This window comes from Dermacentor variabilis, chromosome 1, assembly GCF_050947875.1.
Source record: "Dermacentor variabilis isolate Ectoservices chromosome 1, ASM5094787v1, whole genome shotgun sequence".
NCBI lineage: Eukaryota > Metazoa > Arthropoda > Arachnida > Ixodida > Ixodidae > Dermacentor > Dermacentor variabilis.
In genome coordinates this window covers 47158841-47181406 of record NC_134568.1, presented here as the reverse complement: position 1 = coordinate 47181406, position 22566 = coordinate 47158841, and the positions used below count along the sequence as shown (strand labels likewise).

At 50.4% G+C, this 22566-nt stretch overlaps 1 protein-coding gene across 2 annotated transcripts in view; it reads left to right on the top strand.

Annotated features, from left to right (window-relative positions):
- The window catches only part of Sardh (Sarcosine dehydrogenase), a 187903-nt gene that overhangs the window by 149251 nt on the left and 16086 nt on the right, over positions 1-22566 (top strand). The window lies entirely within an intron of this gene.

The window sequence follows — 22566 nt, the reverse complement described above, 5'->3', positions numbered from 1 at the left end:
TCAGAAAACACGCTAGCTGTTCATATATTCGTCGGGATTAAAATAAAAAAAAAGTATGTGCCGCCGTTGCGCTGGTATACGCCAACTCGCGAATTGCGAGGAACCTGGCTATACTTTGACAAGGTGTACACGGCGAATTTTAGTGAATTCGCCGAACCTCCAAAATCGCTTTATGGGCTCTTAGCAAAATGTACTTGTGGGCCAGTTGTATCAACCGGCATCTACACCTCGGTCGACGGCTTTCGATAATTCGGACGTCTTTCGTAGTCTCCACGTCCGTTTGGGTCCGACACGGTTGTGTCCCTCGCGAGCTCGCCTCGCGAGCACTCTTTCTCTGTGTAGTACATACGTGGGTGGCAAACATTCGCGAGCTTAGCAATCCTGAGATTGATCGGTCCTCCACGTTGTCGCGGTCGATGTGTGTAGGCTATTCTCATTGCAAAAAGAAAATGAATAAAATTACGTGGCTGCGGAGAAAACACATTACTTAAACGGAACAGCAGAAACGCCGCTCAGACGCGTTTGCTTTTACGAAAGAGCGCGGGCTGTCGTAGTCAGTAAACACCGGTGCCGAGCCGTGCGAAAACTTCCCTGTGGGTCACCGTGCTGCCGAAGCGCCTCGCGGTGCCTCCTTCATTGCTACCGTGACCTTGCTGGAAAGTAAATCTGTTTCACCCCATGCGTTCGTCAAGCACAGCCCTAGCGAAGCTTCGCAGCTACGGACTATCGGCACGTTGCTCAGGTCGAATTACTTAATTAACGACGCTATCAGTGAAAGAGCATCAAGTCTTTCAATTTTAATTCTTTTGATGGAAATGGTCGGGGTTCACTGCAGGAATTGAAGGCCACACTTTCCCTCTACGCGCTGAAATTCAAAAGCGCGGCATGTCAGTGTGGCGTCGCAGTTCTCAAACTAGTTTCTCGCGTGCGCCGTTTCGACGCAGGAAAAAAAAAATTATCGAAACTTGCTAGCTTTCGTCTTCGGTTTGTTCAAAATGCAATGTGGGATCCTGCTTATACTGACAAACAGTCAACTAGACCCGAGCAGACGCTGTCGAAATCCGTGACGCCACGATGAGCCGGTGCAGCAACTTCTAGACGGTGCCGCGACCTGTCTTTCGTTTTCGCGTATTTTTTTTATTCCTTTTTTTTTGCTTACCAAGCCTGCCCTCACACTAACTTAAGTGACCACTTTGCCGTTGAAGAAACGTAATTTACGAATAAAGCTTAACCCAATTACTCCTTGACCGCACAGCGCCCTCGTGACAGCTGATGTCTCTACTGACTCGAACGCTTAATTCAGGACTAATCGAACTCTGTCTGAATGGGCCTATAATTCAATTATTTAATGGTCCCTTTCTTTGAAATAATATTTTTTGCATTTTTGAACTGCCGGGAACATTTGTTGTGCGTGAATTTTAGAAATGATGTCGCTGTACTTTTCTAATTGTTGCTCCTGTTACTATCATTGTTTTGAGCACAATTATGTAAGAGGAGTAGCCGGCAACACCCACGAGCACCAACATCTCCTTAAACACAGCCAGTAATAATAATTAAAAAATTACTATGTTCGAATTCTTCCAAGTGCGGCATATTTGAAGTCGTCATGCATTGCGTATAACTTATAAAAGACTCCATTTTCTCCTGCCGAGGTTTTTTTTTTTTCTTTTCTGGACATACCTTGCACAGCATAACTTCATCCCCAGCTGCGCACGGCAATTCGGCTGCTTTTCTGAAACTACATTTAATTTTGGCTACGTGGTTGTACTGGGTACTGTACAGTTAAGCATATAACTTGTGATATTATTATGTCGTCGAAGTTCATTGACGTTGCTCTATCCAGCTTTGACGACTTGCATCCTGTCCCGGACAATGCCAAGTCTTCTCCAATTGTTTTGTTTCCCCTTATTCTTACTGCTTATCAGCGGTAAAGCAGTTTTAGCGTTTCACCAGATCAGTGTGCGAAGCTGGCATCTTGTGGCTTGGTGGTTGGACTTTGAAGTCATCGTTGGAGTCGCATAAGGTAACTTCTGATGGAAAAAAAAAAAAAAACTACGAATGATGCCATAGATTTCGTGCGGTGGGAGTTATCGCCGAGACCGTAAGGGCGTGACATTACTTTTTCGATGTTCCTGCGTTACAGAAATGGCACAGCGCTATTTGAAAACTGCGACAAGCTCGCCCTCTTTCTGAGGGAAAAGCTCCACTAAAGCCCTTTGTCATCCGCGTTTGTTAGTGGCATGTATGGACACTTGCGTACAGACTTTTGACGCTAGTTCTGAACGAGTGAACCGGTCCCGTTTCTTTGAACAAAGCCAGCAGTGTATTACGTCGTGCTTCGCGGCTGCCGTGCTCTGCCTCCTGCTGTGGCGACAGACGAAGCCGCGCGCACGCTTGATCGTCCTCCGCTGTGCTTTCCCGCGTGACTGTCGTTGCCACCGTGTCGCTCCGCGTGTGGGCGAGACCATGCACTCGTCGAGAGCCGCGGCCTTTGGTGTGCGCGGACTTTTTTTGCGTGCTTCTTTTTTTCTCTTTCCTACTACCGAGCTGTCACTCGAGCACCATCGCCACCACCAGCAGCACTGGCATGTGCGAGCGACCTTCTTTCTGACGATAGAGCCCGAGATGGGTGCGACGAGGGTGCGGTGGCGGGCCTCCCCTCGTTTCACCACCATCCGCGGCCGCTTCGTCGCTGCCCCCTTGCCCGTCGCGTCTGGACTTTGGTATGCGCGCGACCTTGGGCTCGAAAGCGGTGTCGCATTTCGACGACGCCCCCCTGCCCCCACCCTTCTTCCACGCCTTCTTTTTCGTTCGCTACGACTGGCCGTGACGACTGGGACCATGCCCCGTGACGACGAGACACAGGCGACAGGGACGCTGGTACGAGCCCAAGCAGCACTGCTCTCTCGCTTCTCGTGAGAACGCGCTTAAAACTGCGCTGTTTGCTTCCCAGAAACTCGACGAGATTGTAACCTTTCGGATGGGTCGTTGCAAATAGTCGGCTTCGGTGACCGTTCGCCTCTCTCTGACACGGAAATTGAGGAAACCTGAAGCTCCAGTCGAAGGATCGTCGTTTTATATTCATTCATTTATTCCTTCCAGGCGCGGAAAGTGTCGGCGCGGGTACTTCGAACCTTACAAACAATATCGGTGTGCTCTCGGTGTTCGCGCTCCTCAGGCATGCGTAGTTGCCAAGCGCCCTTCACCGCTTTCCATTGCTCTTTGGCTAAGAAGCCTGGCTTCTACCTTGTTTGTTCTCCTCACGTCAGCGTGTGAACGCGCCTATCGACGCTTCTCAACACAACAGCGGGACTGCCGTTGTTTTGTTCAACAGTTGGACTGCTGTTGTGCCGATACGGCCGACACGGAACATCTTGTGTGGCTCTGCCCGGTGCCCGCAAAAGCTTGGCACAAGCATCTGCTGAAGCTGCCACATTCCGAGGATGGATGTAACTCGTTCGAGAGCACCGGCAGTGCAGGCGATACTCTCCTGGCTTACCTTGGGGCACTCGTGGTCCAAGTCAGATGCCTGCAGAGACACTCGTGCCCCTGCACCCCTGATCACCGCAGTCAAAAGGGGAAGAAAATTGTTGAGTAATTATTTTTGACATTTCACCTGAAGTTGCCAGGCCGTGCTGAGACGAAGAAGGGCCCAGTTTGTGCCCGTGGCGGGAAATGGTGGATGCAACAGTTCGACGTACCACTTAGCTGCTGCTGCTTATGTTTGAATAAAACAAAAAATATTTATTTTATTGGAAACCGCCACATTAAGATCAGCTTAGCCAGGAAACTAAGTATACAGTATGCTTCACTGATGTGGCCCAGCGCGTATACCCGTTTGAGTCGCCAGTATTCATGAAGATTCGAACGCGTTCCTCTAGCTTGGCGTTTTATCAGCTTATTCGAGAATACAGACGAGTTGTGCTACATTTCATGCGCCATGTGCGACCATTGTCACTGTTGCATGTGAGTATACCTTGCGAGGAAGCTTTTTCCGATTTTATTCTTTATTTCGGGAGCTATTTCTTGTCTGCTCTACTGGACCTATTCTATTGTACGTCTTTAGATCTTATTTTTATTCCCTTTAGTCCTGCTCTTCTTGCTTCGTATTGGAGGCTTTTGGCGAATGGCCGCTGATGTAACGAGCTGTGCGCGTACTGTTAAGATTGGGGCTCAATCCCATCGCTCGTAACCCGTTGTCAAGAATGGAGTCCGGCATGAATTAGAAGGTAGCTGGCCCATGCCGTCGTCCAACTTATCCACGCTGAGGATGTTGATGAAGGGAACGACTGCTTCTCATCGAGAACGAAGAATAAGGGTTTGTTTACAGTATTTACATGCAGTTCATCAGTCTAGCATGACTTCGAGAGAAAGTACGTCAGTCTAACACGACTGCTTGAGAGAGTGTCTCAGTCCAACATGACTGCTTAAGAAAGTGTCGAGCATCCGCACAACAGCGGTTTATAAACACTCGGTCCCCCCCTTGATTCCAAGGGGACGGAAACGTTCGTCCAGTCATTGTAAACACGCCGCCTCTCTCCGGGACGGCTTACACACACTCACGCACCCACACACACACACAGGTTAACGGTCCGGTCCGGAACCGACGTCACACGGACTTCGTAGAACTCGGAGCTGACCCTCGCAGCGCGACCGGGTAGCCATTTGACTGCGTCTTGGTCGGCGCGTGGGTAGGGGTGCCCGACGACGTTCCCGCGGCAACTCCCCCGCTCGCGGCCGACCCGGTTGGCGGTGTCGTGTTGCGGCACAAAGCCTGCTTCGTCGAACTCATTCAGTCACAACGGCGACGAGGCTGGAGCCGAACGGGGGCGTTACTTAAAATTGACGCCGCCGTCGTCGCAACTGGCTGGCAACACTTGCACCTCAGCTGTGCCGTTCTTAAGAGTACTCTCGCTGCTTCCTCCTCCTCCTCCTCCTCCTCCTCCTCATTATTATTATTATTATTATTATTATTATTATTACTCATTAGCTGTTGATGATTAGCATCATCATCATAATCATTGACAGATTTATCAAAACACAGCAGGAAGTAGGACACGTCTCGCTCAAAATCACGGTCGCGATATGTCCGCGTCGGCGCTTTGTTTGAATTTTCACATTCGGGAACAACTGAGTGGGAGAATAACTCGAAGCTGGATCTTTGTACAGCGCCGTCCTCAAGAGCTCTCACATCAGCTCGTATGAGTCAATACAGCAAACGGCTAAAAAGTGCTCCGAGACCTCCACGCTTGTTTTGGAGCCATGTAGCGAAGGAGCACGAACTTTGGTATCCGGCTGGGCCGGACACATTTCCGCATGAGGCGAAACACAAGAGCGCCTCCCGCATGTGTCGATATTTAATCGTGGGATAGATGCTTACCAGATGTATGTGTTAATTAGGATGCCCATACTTCAGTGTCCTATATTTATATCCCTTGGTGCGCAAGGCATTACGATGAATAGGTAAGTTGTTTGTGGTACGTGCTGCAGCGCGCGATAATCTCTCGCGCCAATAGCAATTTAAGGTTGCGTAGAGACGTGGTCTGCGCTTAGCGTGTCTTTTTAGAGAAGTTGCAAGGTAGCGCATTTCGACCGGCTGGTCAGCGTCGAGGGCGTCATGGCATGCTCTGATTGTCAGCGACCGGAGCATATTTTTCTCTTTTTCACTATGGCGCAAATCACAAAATGGCGCAATCTCGTCTCCGGCAAGCTATCTATCAGCGTTCACTGCCTGCATGCCACTCTTGCCGTGCGTCTGCGTGCAGCCTCCCTGACAAAGTGGACATGGGCAGGCCTGTAGGTATATGCTGGCAACTTTCTGGCCTGTACCTAATTTCTTGAGCCCCGTGTGCCTTTCCTTCCCAATCTGACGCCTAATTCTTAACAATCTGGCATCTTGAATACTTATTGAAACCCTGCACTGAATAACGTAGGGAAGATTTGTTTCTTCTTGCCTGACACCTTTCATAAGAGGTGGTGTGTACCGCTTTGAGAAAAATATTGTGAGTTGTGTAGATATTTGCTAAGATATTCGAGTATTGTTCCTCTATTTCTCTACTACGCAATGGTTGCTGGTATCTTTACTGAACCAAACGCCTTCTCCGAATAAATCAAAGGCGGTGTAGAGGAGTTTTATTCAGCGGACATGGATTACATAAACATTTGATCCATTGATGAATGGATCAACGAGCCTGTTCTTTGGGCTGAGGTAGTAGGCAAGTGGTGCACCGATTTTCTTCGAAATTTCCTTAGTTTCGAATCATCCGTCATTAAAAAGCGCGACGAAGTGCCACGGACGTCCCACTTAATATTATTCAGAAACGACTTCAGAAAACGACTTCAGAACGAAGTGGAACGCCAATATATTTTGCGGCTTATTTCTGTGACCGATGTCCGATGACCGATATATGATGACCGATATATATATATTACAGGGTGTCGCAGCAAACCTTAGCCAGAGTTTAAAAATATGTGAATGCCACGTAGCTGGACAGAACCAATGTAATGTTGTTTGTCGTAACTTGGAGACACTCAGATTATGTTTTTCATTCCATCTAACTACACAATTAGTCCTAATTAATTAGCCAACATCTCAAATATTATATTTAGATGAAAAGTGTTAATGGAAAAATAGTAAAGCAAGATGAAGAACTACCGATACATCTTTCTGTTGCTCAATACGAACTACATAAAAGTGTTTTTCCGAGCGTGACAGAAGCCCGCGAAATACACGCAAACTGCTTCGAGTGGCCAGTGGCACGGCAATTTATAGTTCGCGGTACTTAGCGTTTACGAGATTCGACAGATATGCATGTGTGTGTGTGTATGTGCGCGTGTGTGTGTAACGCAGCAACGAACAAGAGAGAAGTTCACGGGAAGATGGAGGCTTGCAGTGATTAGCAGCAGCTGAACAAGGAATGTCGCCGAAGCCAACAAGGGGACTTGTCTTCGTCGGGGCAGCGACTATATATAGTAGTAAGGTAAACGGTAAACATCAAGGTTGCAGCAAATAGTGAACGGTTGCTTTATGCAACGGGACGCGCACATTTGGCTCTCCATTAAACAAACCGTGTACGCGATTGACGCTTTCATTTCCATTTGTCACGACCGCAGCTCTATATTGCATGCTTGTGCGAGCGGGCAAGTGCTTTCTTTTTTTCGCGCAAGGTGCGAAGAGCCACCCGGATGTGGTTTCACGGAGGTTGAGTCCATTTTCTTTTATTTTTCAACCCATTTCCCGCGCAGCTGCACGGGCATACGGGCATTAGTTTCTCCGGAACGCGCTATATCATTCGTAGGTGCAATAGTTAAAAGAGAGAGAGAAAAAAAAAAAAAGCACGTCCGCGACTCGTGAAGCGCCGTGGTGATTTAATGCGCGCGAGGCACTCGCCTCGGCTCCCCGAGGTCGGCCGTCGTCCCTCTCCCACCGAGTCTTGGCGCCAGCTTGTCTAGGAGCGCTCGGCAGTGCGTGCCTCGGATGCCGACGGCTCCCTCCTCCTCCTCCTCCTCCTCGTCCCCTGCGGCAAGAGCGCATGGATAAACGCCGGCGGAGGCAGGCAGTCAAGGCCTTGAGAATGCGAGCACGCGCAGGTCCGTGTATTCGCTGCGATGAAGCGGTACAAAGCTTGTCCAGAGAATGCCTGACGCGCTCCCAATTACGATCATCTACGTGGCGCGCTCGGGAGCGACAGACGCGCTGCAGCCAGCCGGTGCAGCAGCGTTTATTTAGCACCTCGCACTCGGATTGATGCTCGCGCTCATTCTCTGTGGGGCGCGCAGATAATCCAGACGCTGACTTCGGATTTCGCGATGCATCGTCGTGTGGACTGGCTGGAGTTGACGGTTGGGTCTCTTGGAACTACCATTGGAAGCTAAAATAAAAGCGACGCGGAGCAACGGAAGCACGATTGGCACTGTCCGTGTTGCCAACTTATGTCGCTTTCCTCCTGTGGCTTTGGGCTACGTGAATGGGTTCCTTTATGGTAACGCCACCGCACAGCACGTAGCATTATCGTTTAGGAAAACAAACTGAGTTCGTGAGGTCCGCTCGGGATATGGTGAGTGCATTCAGAACAGAGGCTTGCCCAAATTTGTGCTGGAGCTAGAGCAAGTACACATCTTTTAGCTTACTGTCTCCTTATTTAGTTATCTATTCATTTTTGTTTATTATTACTTTCACGCTAATGCCAGTAACAGCGATCCCCGAATCCTAGTACTGACATCGGCATACATCTGCATTGCTCAATTGAAAATCGATTTGTGCACTCCCTGTGCACATCAATGCGATTATAAAGCTATACCTACGAATTGTTGGGCGATTGCTTTAGAATATGTGCCTGATTGCTGGAGCAGTAGTACCCACAGTAGTCACACCCACAAAGCGATGAATGTTTCCATTCGGATGAAGCTTCTCGTGCAAACGGCACAATTGTGCCGGAGTAGCCAGTGCCCAGCCGTATATCCGCAGTGCTCATTCGGCCGCGTTCGAATTCGTCACGTGACGCAGCGGCAAGAGAGCGCACCGCGATGAATTCTTACGGCGGTTATACTTTTGGCTGTGCGCTTGTACACGGAAGCGTACGACCAGTTAACTTAGCGGAACCAGCGACACTGTTGAGTGCCAGAAGAAAATAAATAAATAATGACAGTAATTAAATAAATAAACGTAAATAAGTACATCAGTCAAAGAAAAGAAGGTTGACAAACTATAAATATTATTCAAAAGACAGTGTTGTAGCAACAGCTACCTCGTGGCGTTGTGGCAATGGTGAGCAAGCGGACCAAATGTAACACACCCATGATGTGCCCAGAGAATCCCCAGCGCGGCAGCGAAACACTTGTCATGCGTAGCACCGTGTGCCGTTTCGTTTGGCCCCAAGGTCGACGCTGACCGGTGAGAACGAAATTGCATTCTGTTTGCTGCATATTGCCTTCAGTGTGTATAGTAATGTGGGCCAGGCGGTCGGTGAGATGTGCACCGTATCCAGGCGCTCCATTGTCATTGGGGATTCCGTGTTTATGTTGGCGGCTCCGGCGAAAGGGGCGCCGGTGGGAAGGCTGTGACCCAGTGGCTGTCCCCCTTCTTGCGAAGGGAGGATGCGGGGGGATTTCTCCTAAGGGCGCGGCGCCCCGCTTTCTTGGCGCCCAGGAAAGGGGAGTCGCGAGGGAAAGGGCCCCGCGGGAGTAGCGCTTCCTCTTTTGCTCCCGGCGGCGGTGTATTGCGGGGCATCCTGCCTCGGGCTGAGCTTGCAAGCAGGATTTTGCGATTCTCTCCCTCCTCCACTTTTCCCCACGGGAACAAACGCGGCGAAGCTGCGTTGCTTCTTTTTTTTTTTTTTTTTTTTTTTTTTTTGCGGTGAGTGAAATATGTGAGAAGTGAGGGAGCCACTCTTTCGGGTCGCGCTTCTCGTTTGTTGTGTTCCCTAGTGTTCGTAAATTTGTGCGCTAGGGTGAGTGTGTGGCGGCCGTCGCTATGTTCTGCCACTCGTCGTTCGTGGGCTTCGCCGACCGCGTGCAGTGGCCACGCGCGCTCTTCTATAGCGTGAATCCCCTGTGCACGGGCGTCGCGGATTATTATTAGCGGTGTTCGCGCTGCGTCACTTATAGGTACCCTGCGTGCTGAAAACGCACTCCAGGGGCGTCTGGCACGAACATTTAATTACGACAATAATAACCAATTTAAGAACGCCTTCTTAAATGCTCCCTAAACAACTCCTAGCCCGGACTAGAACGTGCTTTTAAATTCGTTATTATTTTCGTTAATAAATGTCCCAGGTCACTGGGACATTTAAGCCGTCCCAGGTCACTGTCGGTCTCAGTACCGGCGGTCGAACACGTAAGTTACTGTGGACTTTTCGTTTTATTTCTGCGAATGTAAATACGACTTCGTCATCGGAGCTTTTGGCTGCGTCCTTTTGTGCAAGTGTCAACGTTACACGCGCACGATTGCGATTCGTATACGTGTACTTTGCGTGAGTGGCTTGGGTAATAATACGGGCTCGCACTTCCCGATTCGAGCGCGTTTACACGAACTCGTCTTTAGGAAGCCGGAAGCTCAGGCAATAAGCTTCGAGACGAGATGGTAGATCGCGCGAAGACTGCGTGTATTACCCCTTCACATGCCGCGCTTAGCCAAGCCGACCATTTCACTTTGTCAAGCGGGTCGGGATAAGCTAACCCTTGCAGTGCCTGCGTGCGTGAAGTCCTGTTGTTCAACTGGCAAAAGACAGATCGAGGGGAAAAACCCGACAGAACCCATCCCATGATGGCTGTCGACGTTAATGCGATTAGCATTTAAACAGTGTAGCGACACACCGTATTGCTGAAGACACCGTTATTTAGAACCTGCAGTGGTCACTCCGACATTTGCATTGCTTCGGCTATACATATAAGACATCAGTGTCTCCGGGATGGGCTCACTTTGCCACGACCCTCGCTCGCCGGGGCCGGCCATGACTATGACGGCATGACGACGACTGTGTGTATGACGACGATGTAGTGACGAAAAAGTAATGACGTGGATAAAACGACGAATGTGGTATCACGATGATGGCGTGACGATTCTGAGATTATCACGACGGTACTGCAACGATTGCATGACGACGACCTTATGCCGACGATGGCGTGACGGCGTAACGAAAATCGAATGACGAAGGTGAAATAACGACGACAAAACGAGCACGACGGCATCGCGACGACGGCACGACAACGAATGCATGGCGACGACTGTGTGACGACGCAATGCCGACGATGCCATGACGACGGCGGCATAATGACGTGTGAATGACGGCAGTATGATTACAGTGTAATGAAGAAGAAGGAATGACATCGATGCATGGAACGACGAAGACGATGTGACGACGGTGGTATAACGGCGATGGGATGGTAACTGTATGACGACAATGGTGTGGTGACGATGGCATGACGAGAGTCAGGTGACGAAGGTGGAATGACGACGTGGAACGACCACGATGGCATTACGAGCACATACCTATGGCCAAATCTAGTAGATGGCTTGGGTAGATGTTGACCCTTTTCGCGGAGCAGTTTGCTCCAGAGGAACGAAATGACGCTTTCGGCGGCGCGCCGCACGTTGCCTCAACGAAAGCGCACGAATACGAAACCATTACAACTTTTGCCCCGCTTCTGTGCGATAAGCTGTCGGAAAAACAACTTTGTGCTCTAACGCATCTCTGTTCGTGCTGCAAAATGTGGAGCGGTAGAGGGAAGACGTGTGCTGTAGTTGGCTGCAAAAATAGTGACTGGCATATTTAGAAATGCAATAAATCTGTGTGACCAAGTTCGCGGACCACTGCTACATAAGGACTGCATGTGTAGCGTGATGCACGGCTTTCCCCGAGCGTTAAAAAAAAAAAGAAATCACTCATCCGCCAGCGTTATATCGTTAACCTCCAAAGAAGTGACTTCAACCCGGGAACGGCGGCAAGAGTGAGTACCGCGCGTTACACAGTGACAAAGAGAGTAGCGCCGCTTCCTGTCACGGTACAGTTTCGAACATCTTGTCTACACGCATCTACCCCAACACACACGCAAACTTACACCCACTCTATCGCCACCGTATCAATAATATTTGAATGGGCGCACACTTTAATCAATGCGCTGAAGCATGGGTGACGGCGACTACACCGACGACACACTAATATTCGAAGCTGAACGTTTCGTGACGGTCCACAGAGTAAGCGAGTGGCTAGTGATAAGACGTCTTTGCTGCGAGCTTTTACAAAGCACAGAACATCTACGTTTCAAGTATTTTGCGCAGCAAGAGCGAATCTATCGCTCCTAAGCACAGCCGCGAGTTATTGGGCAGAAAATAAACAATCGGGTAGTGACTGCACCGAGAAACTTTATTGAATCAGAAATATGACAAACCGCTGCTTCAAAGTGTTTGCAAATAAAGAAGAGCAAAACATACTGATCATTATTTAATTCATAAGCGGAAAAATTGGGCAGCTTGGAATATATTTCTAGCAACTCTTTTAATACAAGCATCGTATACGCTGCTGCCCTCGTTTGGACAAGGCGTAATGAGCTCTTAAAGTGCTTAAACGCCTAAAGTAGCCAAAGCTCCGTGTAGTTCACCCAGCCACCGTCTGCGATATCCGCTGAAACAGAGGTTTGCTTAGCCGCAGCAGGGCGTCATGCACATCCATTGCAAGTACGGAGGCAACGGGGGCAGCTGAGGCAAGCAATGGACGCGTCATCGCGTGATTAAACATGGCGGCGCCCACGGCATAACCGCGAAAAGGGCCTATATAGATTAAGACAGACAGATAAATTCAAGGTCCCTGTAGTAGTCAAAGAATGCTAATCGCATGAGAAACAAAATTTTCAGGTGGATAACCTTCTTCCGAACTTGTGTAAAGCGCTTCACAGAAGGAAAGCAATGTTTCTTCCTGTGTACCAACATGTTGTTTGCCATTTAGACAATCACTCTCGAGAGTTATGCCCACCACTAAATAGAACTACACTCGACAGTGCGACCGTCATAAAGAAAGGAATAAATAAATTATATGTGTGGACATAGATCGATACAAACTTTGATGAACAAGACTGCTTGTAGGAAGAAATAATCAGCACCACTGCTTATGGATCTGCGAAATTCGGTTTCTGTGGGGAAACCGAAACCACGGTGCCAACAGTGGTTCTTAACGCTTCCATATAATAGCGCCGGCTGTTTGACGCGGTGAATGCGCTTGTGCTTGGTCGTCCGCATTGTAACCTCCTTCATGCATACCGCCTTTCTATAGCTGAATTCCTCCGAATGGTCTCCTTTCCCACTTGCCTGATATTTGTCAGTAGCCTGCAATTCGTAACTCTGTTAAGGGCCTGAAATTTAGCCATGTAATGCAGGTTACAAAGTTAACTCAAACTGACGTGAAAGCTCAACTTGAAAAGTCCTTTAGAATCTTTCCAACTTAACATTTTTGATTGACGCTCAGTGCTAGGCGTGTCGTGAGCTGGGAGTGTGGCGCAGCATATACTACCCGGCATACGCCGGGTAGTACAGGGTTAGTTTGTTTAGATTTTCGCACAGCCCATGAGTGCAAAACCATGCAGTCGAGGAAGCAAAACGCATGGAACTTTGTTTTTTCCCCATCTTTTTGACAGGTATGGTTAATTGTGATGATTAAACCAACTCACCCACATCAAACCTCTGCTGTGATGACTAAATTTGTAATAAATATCATATTCTTAAAGAAGTGAAAAGGAACTGAAAGTGGTAAAAAGGACTGCCTCCGTATAACGCGTGCTGTGCTGTACTGATTGCGCAACGGCAATCCCTCTATCCACTTTCTTGAGCGTTTGCGTACATGTACAGTAAACTCTCGTTCTAACTATAGCGCTTTGTTCCAAGTTCTACGAGGTCATAGCTGAGTAGACCATAAATATGATCGCTTTGACGCAAACTAGGAAGGGCGGAAGGGAACAAGGGGAGTGCTATAGAAGAAATGTAATCCAGAAGTACATGTTCCTCGGTTAGTCGGTTCATATTGCTGAGTAGACCATAAATATGATCGCTTTGGCGCAAACAAGGAAGGACGGTAGGGTGCTCCCCTTGTTCCCTTCTGTCCTTCCTTGTTTTCGCCAAGCGGTAATTTTTATGGTCTACTCAGCAATATGAACCGACTAGCCCAGCAGCATGTACTTCTAGAGATCAAAGCTGCAGTGCATGCATTTTATACTGGCGTATTCGATCTGGAGTGGCTCCAGACTCTGCTTAGTACGAAGTGCGAAGCTGGAAATCAACAATGCAACACGTGATCATCACTGAAAGACCAGGCAGCCGCTGTCGTTCGTTGTCAGAATCTTGCTGCTATAGCGTCGCCTCCATCGAGCGCAGCTTTGCTTCAAGTTACTATCGTGGGCAAATAGAATGCGAGCAGACAATTGGAATGTAGCTGTGTGGACAAAGGCCACAAGTGAGAGAGAGAGGGAGAGCAAGGAGAGGAAAGGCAGGGAGGTAAACTAGACGAGCGCCCGGTTTGCCGCCCTACACTGGGCGGGGGAATCGAAAGCGGAAAAGAGGGAGCGAGTGGGCGCTGTTGCGTTTCGCCTGCGACACGTGGTTTTGCCGGCGCGACTGCGGCGGGGCGGCAGACATTTTGGCCCGATCGTCGTCGCCGCAACACTCATCGCCAGGTGTTTCCAGGCGCGTCTGCGGCGATGCGACCGCCTAGGGATCTCGTTCCAGTCATTGTGCCCGAAACAGGCGATGCCAAAGCAGGGATCTCATTCCAGTTATTGGGCCCGAAACAGGCGATGCCAAAGCAGGGATCTCGTTCCAGTCATTGTGCCCGAAACAGGCGATGCCAAAGCAGGGACCATCTTCTCGTTACAGTCATTGTGTCCGACCGGCAGCGCCACGACAGGGTGCTACGAGATCGTGCGCAGCGCCACGACGGGGTGCTACGAGATCGTGCGCAGCGCCACGACAGGGTGCTACGAGATCGTGCGCAGCGCCACGACAGTGTGCGTCACCATTAGCCCATTGTACATTCACGTGCTCGTCTTTTGAGGGGTTCCTTCTTGCCCTCAACTGCGAGAGTATAAAAACAGCTGCCCCCGGACGCCAAAAGGAGGGCTCCGATTTCTTCTGTTGAGTGAAGTGCTCTCCCGTCTCTCTACTTCGGTCAAACCTGACCGCCAACTCTTTGCGATGTTAAAATAAACAAGTTGTTTCGTTGTTACCAGTCGACTCATGCTTTGCCGGGACCTTCGGATGCTACGAGGTGTACCCCAGGCCGCCAGGCCAACGCTACCCTTGGGGCTTGCGACCCAGGTACAACCACGGGCGTCAGCGCCGAGTTCCCAACAGATCGTACCAGCAGTCAGATCCAAACATCTGGTTGGCAGCGGTGAGATCGCCTACGACTTCAAACAACTGTCTGCCAGCGGCGAGATCGCGACAACGGAGGCCAGCAGCAAAGAGATGCAGTTGACTGTATGCTGAGCAGCTCAACGACGATCCGGGAGCAGTGCAACGAGCCCTGTGTGACGACTGGTTGCCTGCAGCGGAACGACTGCGCGGAACTCTTGACTGCGAGGTTTGGTGAGTGCGGGACTTTCTTCTTCTGAGCTTTGCCAGGCTTTTGTTAGTGTCAGAAACAGAGCTGGTAATTGTGGTTGTCGTTGCTGCCGGGTTAGTTTGCGGCAAGACAATAGTAAGCAGTAGAGAAAGCAGCATTCAGAGCAGCCATGGATTTGAAGTCGTTGCGCAAACCGAAATTGTTGGAGCTTGCAAGAGAGTTGGGTCTGGATGTCTCAGACAAACTAAGAAAACCGGAACTGATAAAGGCTATTCTTGAGTTAGAGGCTGAGGATGACGAGCTGTCGGAATGCCTTGAGACTATTGAGGAGAGGTCAAAAAGACAGGAGCGCGAACTTAAAGAGCAAAAAGAGAAATATGAGCGCGAACTTAAAGAGCAAAAAGAGAAACAGGAGCGCGAACTTAAAGAACAGAAAGAGCGAGAGCAACAAGAGCGTGACCGTCAACACGCTTTGGAAATGAAGCGTCTTGAGGTAGAGATGGAACGCGCTCGTAATGGAAGTCAGGCACACGGTGCAGGAGAACGCGTATTGTTCAAAATGACTGACCTGATGCGGCCGTTTAAGCTTGGAGAGGACATTGGTTTGTTCCTGGTTAACTTTGAGCGAACGTGCGAGAAGCAGGGGTTCTCTCGGGAAACGTGGCCACAGCGCTTGCTCACTTTGTTACCCGGCGAGGCGGCCGACGTAGTCGCTCGCTTGGATAGAGAGGAGGCAGAGGATTTCGACACAGTGAAATCGAGTCTTCTAAAAAAGTACCGGCTGTCTGCGGAGGCGTTCCGTCGGAAGTTTCGGGAAAATGAGAAAGGCAGAAGTGAGTCATATACAGAGTTTGCGTATAGGCTTATGTCGAACATGCAGGAGTGGCTCAAAGAAGAGAAAGCGTTTGGTGACCACGATAAAGTTCTGCAGTGTTTCGGGCTAGAACAGTTTTATAGTCGGTTACCGGAGAACGTGCGATACTGGGTCTTGGATAGGCCAGACGTGAGTACGGTGGCTAGAGCCGCTGAGCTAGCCGAGGAGTTTGTGACGCGTCGAGCTCGCGGAGCTAAGGACGGTCAAAAGGGTGAATTTGGCTCGAAGTTTGAGAGGCCGAAGTTCACACCCATGAGAGCAAAGGGGAACACGCGTAGTGCGGATGCGAGTGGAAGCAGTGCGACCGAACCTAAGGAGACGGCGGCAGCCGAAGCCGAACGCAGAAAGCGGTTCGAGATGAGGCGAGCGGGCGTTTGTTATACGTGCCAGAAGCCGGGTCACTTTTCGGCGCAGTGTCCGGAAACAACACCAAAAGTTGTGTTTTTTTCAATAGGCAGCACTGACGAGAACATGAAGCTTCTCGAGCCTTACATGCGAGACCTCCTCGTGAACGGGAAAGAGTGCCGAGTGCTTCGCGATTCCGCAGCTACGATGGATGTAGTTCACCCGTCTTACGTAGAACCCCATATGTTCACGGGCGAGTGCGCATGGATCAAGCAAGCCGTGGAAGCTCATAGCGTGTGTCTGCCGGTAGCAAAAGTGCTTATTGAAGGACCTTTCGGAGCGCTTGAGACAGAGGCGGCAGTGTCATCTATGCTGCCACCCCAGTACCCGTACCTATTTTCAAACAGGTCCGATCACCTCCTGCGCGAGAAGGGGCTTTTGTTTGGTGAAGCTAGTGTTCAGGCCTTAACCAGATCGAAGGTTCGGGAGCTCGCTGCAAAGGCGGTAGTTGCGGGGCCGACGTTATCAAACAACGAAAAAGGGTCAGAGGCGCAGCAAGCTGATATTCCGAGCACGCCCGAACTGACTAAACTTGAGTCTGTAACGTTAAAGGCGCCAGATACTGGAGAGGAAACGCCCGACGCGGGAAAGTTAGAAGAGCTATCTACTGATTTGCTCATCGCACCTACGTCAGACGGACTTGATAGGTTGCTAAAAGTCAGCCGGTCGGCTTTGATAGCCGAGCAAAAAAAGGATGGTAGCCTAGAAAACATACGCTGCAATGTCAAAGAAGGTATCGCCAGGAAAACTGCGCGTTTTGTGGAAAGAGGTGGAGTCCTGTACCGGAAGTATCTAGACCGCAGAGGAGTGGAGTTCGATCAGCTGATCGTGCCTCAATGCTATCGTCAGGATCTGTTGCGCTTGTCACACGGGGGTTCGTGGTCCGGACACCTAGGAGTTAAGAAAACTAAGGACCGTCTCTTGCAAGAGTACTATTGGCCAGGGTGTTTTCGGGACGCAGACCATTTCGTGAGGACATGTGACACTTGTCAGCGGGTGGGCAAACCAGGGGACAAATCGAGGGCGCCGTTGAAATTGGTACCTATCATTACGGAGCCTTTTAGACGGCTCGTTATTGATACTGTGGGACCTCTGCCGGTAACAGCCACGGGGTACAGACACATTTTGACTGTGATCTGCCCAGCGACAAAGTTCCCTGAAGCAGTGCCGCTTAAAGAACTCAGCTCAGTTGAGATAGTTAATGCACTACTGTCCATATTTGCGCGAGTTGGTTTTCCTGCGGAAATCCAATCAGATCAGGGCACAGTGTTTACTAGCGCTTTGACGACAACTTTTCTCGAAAGGTGTGGGGTAAAGCTGTTACACAGCTCAGTGTACCACCCACAGTCGAATTCCGTTGAGAAGCTCCACTCCGTCATGAAGCGCGTGTTGAGAGCGTTGTGTTTTGAACATCGAACTGACTGGGAGCTGTGTCTGCCTGGGGTGATGTTTGCTTTAAGGACCGCGCCGCATGCGGCTACGGGGTTTTCGCCAGCTGAACTGGTGTACGGTCGCTCGCTTCGGTCTCCGCTTCGCATGCTTCGAGAATCATGGGAAGGTAGGGGCGACGACCCAGTCGTGGTGGAGTACGTACTTAAGCTCCTCGAACGCTTAAGAAGGGCACAGGAGTTGTCAGGTGAAGCAATGGCAAAGGCCCAGCAGAGGGCCAAGGTTTATTATGATCGGACAGCCAGGGCCCGTCGTTTTGAGGTTGGCGATGAGGTCATGATATTGCGCACATCGCTAAACAACAAACTAGACGTGCAGTGGGAGGGCCCAGCACGAATTGTTCAGAAACTGTCGGACGTTAACTACGTGGTAAGTCTGCCAGGAAAGCGGAAAGCACAGCAAGTTTACCACTGTAATCTGCTCAAACCTTATAGACAAAGGGAAGCAGTGGTGTGCATGATGGTAAACGTTCCTGAAGAGCTTCCAGTCGAGCTTCCGGGACTAGGCTCAGTGACGAACAGGGAAGACACCGGTCAAGTCATTAGTGACCTTATCAGTAAAGCACCGCTGTCGCCCGAGCAGAAAACCGAACTACACCAGCTATTACAAGAGTTTCAAGGTCTGTTCTCTGAGAGGCCTGGTAGGACTTCTGTACTTACTCATGATATAGAACTTACCTCCACAGAGCCAGTACGATCCAAGGCATATCGGGTGTCACCCCGCCAGAGCGATATTATGGAGGCTGAGGTAAAGAAAATGCTACAGCTCGGTGTTATTGAGGCAGGTGAGAGTGATTATACCTCCCCTTTGATTTTAGTTGAGGTACCGGGCAAGGAACCTCGTCCTTGCGTCGACTACCGCAGGCTTAATTCCATCACTAAGGATCAAATTTATCCGATCCCTAACATCGAGGAGCGCCTTGAGAAAGTTAGTAGCGCTCAGTTTATTTCCACCCTAGATCTTGTCAGGGGTTATTGGCAGGTTCCACTTACAGAAGAGGCTAGTAGGTATGCGGCGTTCATTTCACCAATGGGAACATTCCGTCCTAAAGTGTTGAGTTTTGGTTTGAAGAACGCGCCATACTGTTTTTCAAGCCTCATGGATAAAGTGTTGCGGGGACAGCAAGAATTCGCTTTACCGTATCTAGACGACGTAGCGATATTCTCCGCATCCTGGTCTGAGCATATGGCACACTTGCGGGCAGTGCTAACCCGCCTGCGCGAAGCGGGCTTGACAGTAAAGGCTCCTAAGTGCCAGTTAGCACAGGCCGAGGTTGTCTACCTCGGTCACGTGATTGGTCAGGGTCGTCGCCGCCCCTCTGAGATAAAAGTGGCCGCTGTGCGAGACTTTCCGCAACCGCGCACGAAGACCGATATTCGGTCGTTCTTAGGTGTCGCCGGCTACTATCAGAGGTACATCCCTAGGTACTCTGATATCGCGGCTCCCCTGACGGATGCTCTACGAAAGACAGAGCCTCAAACAGTCGTCTGGGACGAGACCAAGGAAAGAGCTTTTAGCGCCCTAAAGAGTGCCCTAACAAGCCAGCCTGTGCTACGATCGCCAGACTATACAAAAGGGTTCATTGTTCAGTGCGATGCTAGTGAGCGAGGCATGGGCGTTGTACTGTGCCAACGGGAAAATGGAGAAGTAGAACACCCCGTCCTGTATGCTAGTCGTAAGCTGACCAGTCGTGAGCAGGCGTATAGCGCCACCGAGAAAGAGTGTGCGTGTCTCGTGTGGGCCGTTCAGAAATTGTCATGCTATCTAGCCGGCTCGAGGTTTATCATTGAGACGGATCACTGCCCTCTCCAATGGCTGCAGACCATCTCTCCCAAAAATGGCCGCCTCCTGCGCTGGAGCCTCGCTTTACAACAATATTCCTTTGAGGTGCGTTACAAAAAGGGGAGTCTCAACGGTAACGCCGATGGCTTAAGTCGAAGCCCCTAACGTAGGAATCAGCCTCAAAATTGTTTGTTACTGATGTTTTTCTTCCTGAGGCAGGATTTTTTTTAACATATTGCTTTTGTTTAGTGTTTCAAAGTGATGATATGCTTTCTAGTGCAATTTTTTCAATTTGTGGACGCGTTCTGAGTGATGCTAGACTACTGTAAGGAACTAGGCAGTGGTATAAAAAGGGGAAAGAGCCTGGCAGGGCTTAGTGAGGGTTGTGCCGTGCTTGCTGACTGAGCGGTTGAGTTTTCAGCGTAGTTCTAACGCTTGCCGGGAACGAGAACAAAAATGTGAACTCTCCCGAAGTCACTTTGCAGTGTCCCGTGCGAACCTGAACGAGAGAACGAGGCCTTCTCTGTGCGCTGCGCTCAAGAAACGTCAAGGGACGCCCGACTTCGGTTATGAGCATCATCGAGCGACATCCCTCCGGACAGCGGATGCAGTCCCCTGTCCATCGGGATCTCCTTCCCCCGGCGGGGCGGTCTGTTGCGTTTCGCCTGCGACACGTGGTTTTGCCGGCGCGACTGCGGCGGGGCGGCAGACATTTTGGCCCGATCGTCGTCGCCGCAACACTCATCGCCAGGTGTTTCCAGGCGCGTCTGCGGCGATGCGACCGCCTAGGGATCTCGTTCCAGTCATTGTGCCCGAAACAGGCGATGCCAAAGCAGGGATCTCATTCCAGTTATTGGGCCCGAAACAGGCGATGCCAAAGCAGGGATCTCGTTCCAGTCATTGTGCCCGAAACAGGCGATGCCAAAGCAGGGACCATCTTCTCGTTACAGTCATTGTGTCCGACCGGCAGCGCCACGACAGGGTGCTACGAGATCGTGCGCAGCGCCACGACGGGGTGCTACGAGATCGTGCGCAGCGCCACGACAGGGTGCTACGAGATCGTGCGCAGCGCCACGACAGTGTGCGTCACCATTAGCCCATTGTACATTCACGTGCTCGTCTTTTGAGGGGTTCCTTCTTGCCCTCAACTGCGAGAGTATAAAAACAGCTGCCCCCGGACGCCAAAAGGAGGGCTCCGATTTCTTCTGTTGAGTGAAGTGCTCTCCCGTCTCTCTACTTCGGTCAAACCTGACCGCCAACTCTTTGCGATGTTAAAATAAACAAGTTGTTTCGTTGTTACCAGTCGACTCATGCTTTGCCGGGACCTTCGGATGCTACGAGGTGTACCCCAGGCCGCCAGGCCAACGCTACCCTTGGGGCTTGCGACCCAGGTACAACCACGGGCGTCAGCGCCGAGTTCCCAACAGATCGTACCAGCAGTCAGATCCAAACAGCGCACTGAGTGTACGTGGGGTAATGCACAGGGACACTATAAGTGGTCTCCTAAACCTATGCACTTCGAGTAGTGTACTAGAGCACGAATCTCTTTGTGCCAGTGACCGGTGCAGCCTCGGTCCGAATATTTTTGACTCGGAGAACGGCCTCGAGTTCAGTCAGTTTACAGTTGTCCTGAGAGGCGTTGTACGTCGTAGCGAGGACAGGTATACAATAGGTGCTCGATGGTTTCCTCGCACCTACAGGAGTCGCTCATCGGACTCTCGGCCATTCCTATACGATAGGAGTAAGCGTTCGTGAATGCCACTCCCAGCCACGAGCGGCACGGCAAAGTTGTTTCCCCGCGGAAAAGGCAAGATGGCCGTTGTAGCCGTAGCAAGGGATCCAGCTTATGCAATCGGCAATTGAATGCACTTGAACCATAAAGCTTGTGACTTTTCGCGTGCAAGCAGCTGGGCGAAGTTTCTGGGCAGTGTCCGTCCTCGCCAAAGGTATTGGACGTGTCTGGGTGTCTTCATGGGCATACCGGGCAGCCCTGTCAGCAACGTCGTTGCCGACGATGCCACAGTGAGCAGGAATCCATTGAAAGGTTATGCTGTGCTTTGTATCCAGGGCATGGCGGTGTACTTCCCTGATGTCGGATATCATCTGCTCTTAAGTTCTATGATGTAAGGCAGACTTGATACTGTGATGAGCTGTATGAGAGTCACAAAATATAACCCATTTCTGTGCCGGCTCTTCGGTGACGTAAGTCATAGCGGCATGTAGAGCTGCACGTTCTGCCGACGTAGATGCAGTCATGTTTGACAATTTGAATTTAACTGTAACCTGCTTAGCTGGAACGACGAACGCAGCAGTTGAGCTCGTAGGTGAGGTCGAACCGTCAGTATATATGTATGCGGTCATGATAGTTATGTCTGATGCAGTAATAGGAGCGTCGGTTGCTTCAGAGCCGGCTACGGGTGATTGGCCTTCTTTGTAGTTCCGGGAATAGCTAAATTCACTTGAGGCTGTCGTGGGTACCACAGGGGAGATGAAAGCTTCGCCGCCGGTGTATAAGACGATGGTATGCGCTCTTGATGAGCGCTGATCACTTTTGAAAAGGTCCATTGAGGTCTCTCGGCTGGTAAGGAAGCTAAATGATGGTCGGGTATCCTTGACAGATGGCGAATGTGCGCTCTGAGAGAGTCGACAACTACATGTGTCTGGATCACATGGTCTCCCGCGATGGCAATCGGTGCTGCTGTTGAGGTGCACTGAGGCAGCCCTAAACACGTGCATAGGGCTTGACCTTGTATGCTCTCCTGAGCGCGAATGTTCGTCTTGCATGCATTTGACAACACTGGTAGACTGTAATGTAGGAGTCCGAGAAACAGTACCCAGTACAGCTGCCTCATAGAATGGACTGGTGTACCCCACCTTTTCCGACAGAGAAATTTGCAGACCTGAGAAATTGCAATGAAAGTGCGTAGAAAAGTACGGGGATGCAGACAGACCAGCCCTCAGACTACACCCTAAAACAAAATTACACCTTTTGCTCGTATCTTGCCACAC